At 60.8% G+C, this 5,552-nt stretch overlaps 1 long non-coding RNA gene across 1 annotated transcript in view; it reads right to left on the reverse strand.

Moving 5' to 3' along the window:
• Window positions 1–5,222, reverse strand: part of LOC125618293 — a 14,813-nt gene extending 9,591 nt beyond the window's left edge. The window contains exon 1 of the long non-coding RNA XR_007349540.1: window positions 5,102–5,222. This is a non-coding gene — a long non-coding RNA (uncharacterized LOC125618293). The remainder of the gene's footprint in view (window positions 1–5,101) is intronic.
• Between the last annotated feature and the right edge of the window lie 330 nt (window positions 5,223–5,552).

Below are 5,552 nucleotides of genomic sequence, written 5' to 3' on the forward strand. Positions count from 1 at the left end.
GCACACAACGAGCCGCCGAGCACACCGCACGACGCTGCGGCCAGGCCCGCGACCAGGCGCAACCACGAGCGCGGGCGCCGACGGCGGCGGTGGGCGGGCCGGGGCTGCCGCTGGGGCTCGGTTCGGCCGCGAGGGCGGGGCGGGCGCGAGGACCCGAGGCCGGGGCCAATCGGGGCCAATCGGGCCGGGTCCCGACTCCACCAGCCGCCAATCACGGCCTGGCCGGACCTCCCCCGCCCGCCGCGTCCTTTGTTCCCGCTGGCCCCGGCTGCCCGCCGCTGCCCCTCGGCCGCCGCAGGTCTCGGCCCGGCCACTTCCGGCCCGCGCGGACCCGGCCGTGGGCACCGGCGTGGGCAGGGCGGCCGGGGGACTCCGGCCCCGCCGCCTGGCACAGCCTGTTAGTGGCCTTGCACACTCGTGTGCTCGTGGCTGCCCCAAGGGGCTCGGGAGGGCGGAGCCAAAACCCCAGAAAAGGACTGTGGGGAGTCTGAACTTTGACCCTGGGTCCGGGGCTACAGGTGCGCACCGGGACCTGGGCAGCGGTCCGGCCTGGGCCGCGGCTTCCCTCGCTCTCAGCCAGCTTACTTTTGCTGGGCTGCCTCCCCTGCCTCGTGGATGCCGAACTGGCCTTGGGGACACAGCCTCTGCGAGGCCCCTGAGAGTCGCAGGTGCCTTCCTCCGGTTCTGTCCGGCAGCGAGCCGATGAAGGACAGGGAGCCCCGTGCCTGGCAAGGCAGACCACAGCGCTCTCCCTGCTTGTCCATGCAAGGGACAGCAAGCAAGCGACAAGCCCGGTCCAAATGCTTCCCTGGACACACACACACCTGCAGGCCCGGTCCTGATTCCAGTTGAGACCGAGTGGAGGCTCACTGAGTTAGAGCTGCAGTTTCTCACGATGTGAAATGGGAACGATTACTGTATTGGTGTCAGGTTTGGTTTTGTTTTTAATCCCAAGTCAGGCCTTGGTAAAGATCAGAAGAGCTAAAATGCGAAGACCAGAGTGACTGGTAAGGAGCTGGGCACGCCAGGTACTTGCCCTCTGAGAGCCTGCCTGGCTCCAGTTCCCAGATCCAGCGGACACTCCTGCTCTCCTTCCCCCTCGTTGAGATGCTCTCTCCCTTGACCCTGAGCTTCCACTCAGGACTCTATCCTCAGCCTCCTTTTCCTTATTCCCTCTACCCTCTGGGAGTGCGTTGACTCTTCTGACTTTCCTGCCTCCCCTCTCCCCTGGGAGACTCCACAAAGGCCTTGAAACACCTCAAACTCAGAAGTCCTCATCACCACCCCACCTGCCCAACTGCTCTGTTTCTGTGAAGGAATCACCATTGTCTAGGAGAGACCTGCCTGTCATTGCCCCGCCATGGCCACACATGCTCTGATGGAGTCTGGCTCTTAGACCCAACCTCTTCTCCCAGGGCCAATACCTTGGCTCGCTCTCTCTTACTTTTGGCCTGGTCTCTGCCTCCACAGTTTGCAGGGCCCACTGCTGAAAGGGTCCCTCTTCCTAATGCCCTCAGCATCCAGGCTCAGCTCCTGTTGGACAGGGACTTGCCATCTAACCCTGCTTGTTTTCCTGTCTCAACCACAGGCACACAGGATTGCTTCAGTTAAAGCCCTTGAGGTAGGTTAGGCTAGTGAGTGGGTCCACCTGCCTAGGGCCCCCTAACAGAAGCAGTGCTGAGCTGGGGACAGGGAGGGAGCATTAGAGGAACAGCGGAGGCTGGGTGGGGAGCAGACTCACCCAGTAAACAGGCCCTACAGACAGGCACACAGGGTGAGACCTGGTTCTGAACTGGCCACTTTGTGACTTTGTCTTGGTTATTTACCCTCTCTGTTTCTCCTGGTGTCCCAGATGAGTTTAATATGGCAACTGGAGGAGAATTTAGGGCCAGAAATGGGCAGGGTCTGCCTCCTCTCCAGGGGATTCCCCAGGGCCCAGCTTCTAAATCACCTGGGGAAGGGGAGGGGCAGGGTATAAGATGGAGGAGCCAGTTGGGAGGCATTGGGGAGGAGGGAAAGGAGCTGAGGGGGAGGGGAGACGCACAAAAGACACCAGCTGCTGTTTGCACACAAACCCCAAGTTGATAATGAGTGGAGAGCAGGGGCTGCTGGGAAATGGCTTGGCAGAAGCCGCTGCCCAGGATGGTGCCCCTCCCTCTGCCACCTCCTCACACCCAGAGAATGAATTTACCCCCAGGGCAGCACCAAGGGAGGGCAAGAGGGCCCAGTCTGAGTGATGTGGCCCCGTAGCCCAAGGTAGCACCCATCCTGAGCACAGCCTCAAAGTCCACTGGAAGGGCTTGTGCCTAATGGAGCCCAAGGTCCCCCAAGCAGCTCTGAGCAGGCCCAGGTCCATCTCTGAGCTCCTGGTTGGAGAGGATCTAAAGAAGAGGGAGCCTCCTAGGGAAGAGGCCTGGGAGGGTCTTCTGCCCAGGCAGGACCTCCCCCAAGCAAAGGGATGTGGGGAGGCCAGTAGGCTCCTCCTGCTTGTGCCTAGAACCCCAGTAATGCCAGGAGGGCTGCCTGTGGCCCATCAGACAGGATGCAGAGGAACAAGCCAAGCAAGACCAGTTGGCACCCAGGGTGTCAGCAGTGGGAACCCCACCACCCTCTGCTACCCCCACAGTGAGAGTCATGGAAGGGTTCCCCTCCTGTGGCCCCTGGGCCTGCTCTGCTCTGTGCCAGTGTCTCCTGACCCTGGGGGTCTGGCTGGCCTGTTGGCATCCCCCATGCCCACAGCCAGCTCCTGCCATGTGGGCTGTGGATGCAGCTGACAGGCATGCGTGTACACAAGCACGTGCTCTCCCTGCTGCGTGTGCCAGCCTAGCAACCAGGAGGGGCTGGCAGCTCCCGTCGTCCCTGCCAACACCTGCTCCAGGAGAGGGGCGGCCTAATGGTGAGACCGAAGGACAGGGCTGAGGCAAATGAACAGCTTCTGTGGGCCCATCCCCAAGAAGCCAGGGGCTGACGTTTGTAGGGAGAAAACCTAGGGGAGGTGGGTGGAGCAGGAGACCTGGGCAGGGCCAGGCAGGGCAGTGGCATGGTTACCGTGGATGCCCTGTTAGCACTTTGTCCTTCCCTGTCACGGCTGGAATGAGACTAGGTGCAGGGAGGGCAGAGACAGGGGTCCAGGGATGTGGGGGTGCTGGCAAAGGCTTGGAGGGGCAATAGGGGTGCAAGATCAGAGGTGTATGAAGGGGCTGACTGAAGGGACTTGAACACCCAAGTGAATGGGCAACGTGTCCTGGAGTCAGTGGGAGCCATAGAAGATGCTGTCAGGGAGCAGTTGGTGGACAGGGCAGTAGAATGACCACAGCCACAGTGCAGTGAGAGGAGGGGAGGGCTTCTGGGTGCAGGGATCAGCAGCCCTAGTGCAGGCAATACTGAGGCCCAGGAGTCACACAGGTTGGGTTCCAACCCTGACAGTGACCCTTTCTGAGCCTTGGCTACCTCTGCTGTTTTGGGGCAATATGATGACCTTCTGTAGAGTGGTGACTTTGCAGTCAGAGTCAGGGCAAGGTGTGTCCTTGAGTCCAAGCAGGGTTCCAGGTGGTGGAGGGAGGGCCTTGGCCTGAGCAGCAGGTGCTAGGGCTGCAATTGAGGCTGCTGGAGCAATGGCGGGCAGAGGCAGGCCACTTCAGGCACTTCCAGAGCCCCCCTGAAAGGCCTGGGCACCCTGGAGAAAAGCTCTCCCTCCAGATTCCAGGTAGCAGCAGGACTTGATATCAAGAGGATGTCAGAGGGTAGAAAGATAAAGCCATGCCTCCCCCCTCCTGGGCGAGTACGCAGGCGTGTGCCTTGTTACTGAGCTCTGTGTGCAGGAGGCATTCCTTGGGCTTGATTTCATAAGTAGGGACTTCAGGGGCACTGGGCCTAAGGATGGCAAGTGCCCTCTAAGATCCCTGTGATGGTGCTGAGGATGCCAGCTTGGTGCCACCCAGTGAGGGGACCAGGCTGGCGGGGGCCCAAGGCCTTTCCCCGCCCACCCTTCCAGCCACAGAGGAGGCATTGATGGCACAGAGGTGCCCAGAGGCTGCTGCAGCTGGCGTGGCATGGGCACCGCCAGGCCTTGGGAGGGGGAGTCAGTGTGATATGGCCCCCAGGTCACCATTGGGCAGGCTTCAGGACCTAGGTGTATCCTTCTGGTCAGCACCAATGCCCTGGGCATCCTGGCTGGCCCTCACATGCTTCTGTGCTGCAGGCGGGGGTTCCTGAGTCAGCACCCACACACCTCTGATAGGAGAACCATGCGCTTCCTTCCCAGGGTGTTGGCAGGAGACAGAGAGTTCACCCTCAGTGGACCTCCACCTGCCCAGATGTCTTCAGTGTCGCTTCTGCTACCAGGCAGAATCAGGTCACCTGTGCCAGCAGACCCACCTCTTTGGCTCAGCTTCCCACCACTGAATCCCAGGGACCCCAGTGCTCACACCTCTCCCTCAGATTCTGTGCTGTCCACTCCCTCCATCCCGTGGCCCCCACTTCTTCTCTCAGCTTGCCGGCCTGTTCAAGGCTGGACCTGCCCCTCAGCCTGGGCTCCAGATCTCCTCCGGCCCTCCACCTCTGTTGAGCTTTTGGGCATTGCTCCAGGTTACCTTAAGACCCCCTAGGTTCCCCCTGCATGATATCGGCCTCTCCAGTGCGGCTACCACTTCGATGAGCATGCTAGTTACGGCTTTCACAAGCAAAGCTCCTTAGAGGATGGAAACGCAGTTCAGTATTTCCTCCCTTTCTGGTAGGCCCTGAACAGACACCACAGTGGACTGTGGACAACTCCGCCCCACCAGCCTCCCTCTGGCTTCCACATGAGCTGCCCCCCAATGCAGGCTCAGGTAATGAGGCCCTGAAATGTTCCCAGCCAGCCCTGGAAGCTCCGTTCACACCCCACAGGGCTGACCCCTGCCCACACTCACACAATGCACACCCACGCACACACACAGAAGCACGTGCACACCACACACGAACAAGCAAACAGCCTCGGATTCAGACTTGAGTATGTAAACACACCTGCTACACGGACACGTGCAGACACGGACATACACACACACACACACACACACACACACGTGCATCACGGCACCTAACCCGGCATCCCTAGACATACCTGCACACACTCACCCACTCTTCTACAGGAGAACGCTCACTGGTACATCACATCTGGCCCACATGGGTGGCACACAGGTTGATGAGCCCACGGCTGCCATCTCTTCCCTCAAGGAGCCCCCAAGCCAGCAGAGGGCGCCCGAGGCTCCTTTCCACCAGACCAGCCACGATGGTGTGGAAGAGCACGTGGTGGCCACCTGCTCACACAAGCCAGGTCCCCTTTGTTCCCCAGGTTCCAGGATGAGGTGACGACGCCTGGGGATCGCCCTGCAGCAGAGTCCTGCAAGCTCTGCTCACCTGTGCTGGTCTCAGCCCAGAAAATGAGCCTGGGACCCCATGGGGCAATGAGAAGACCCAGGTTTCAGGCAGGTGCCCAACATGGAGGACTATTCCCCCACAGACTGTGTTGCCCCCAGGGCCCTGCAAGCCCCGACCCCTCAGGAACCTCCACC

This window comes from Marmota marmota, unplaced genomic scaffold, assembly GCF_001458135.2.
Source record: "Marmota marmota marmota unplaced genomic scaffold, marMar, whole genome shotgun sequence".
Classification (NCBI taxonomy): domain Eukaryota; kingdom Metazoa; phylum Chordata; class Mammalia; order Rodentia; family Sciuridae; genus Marmota; species Marmota marmota.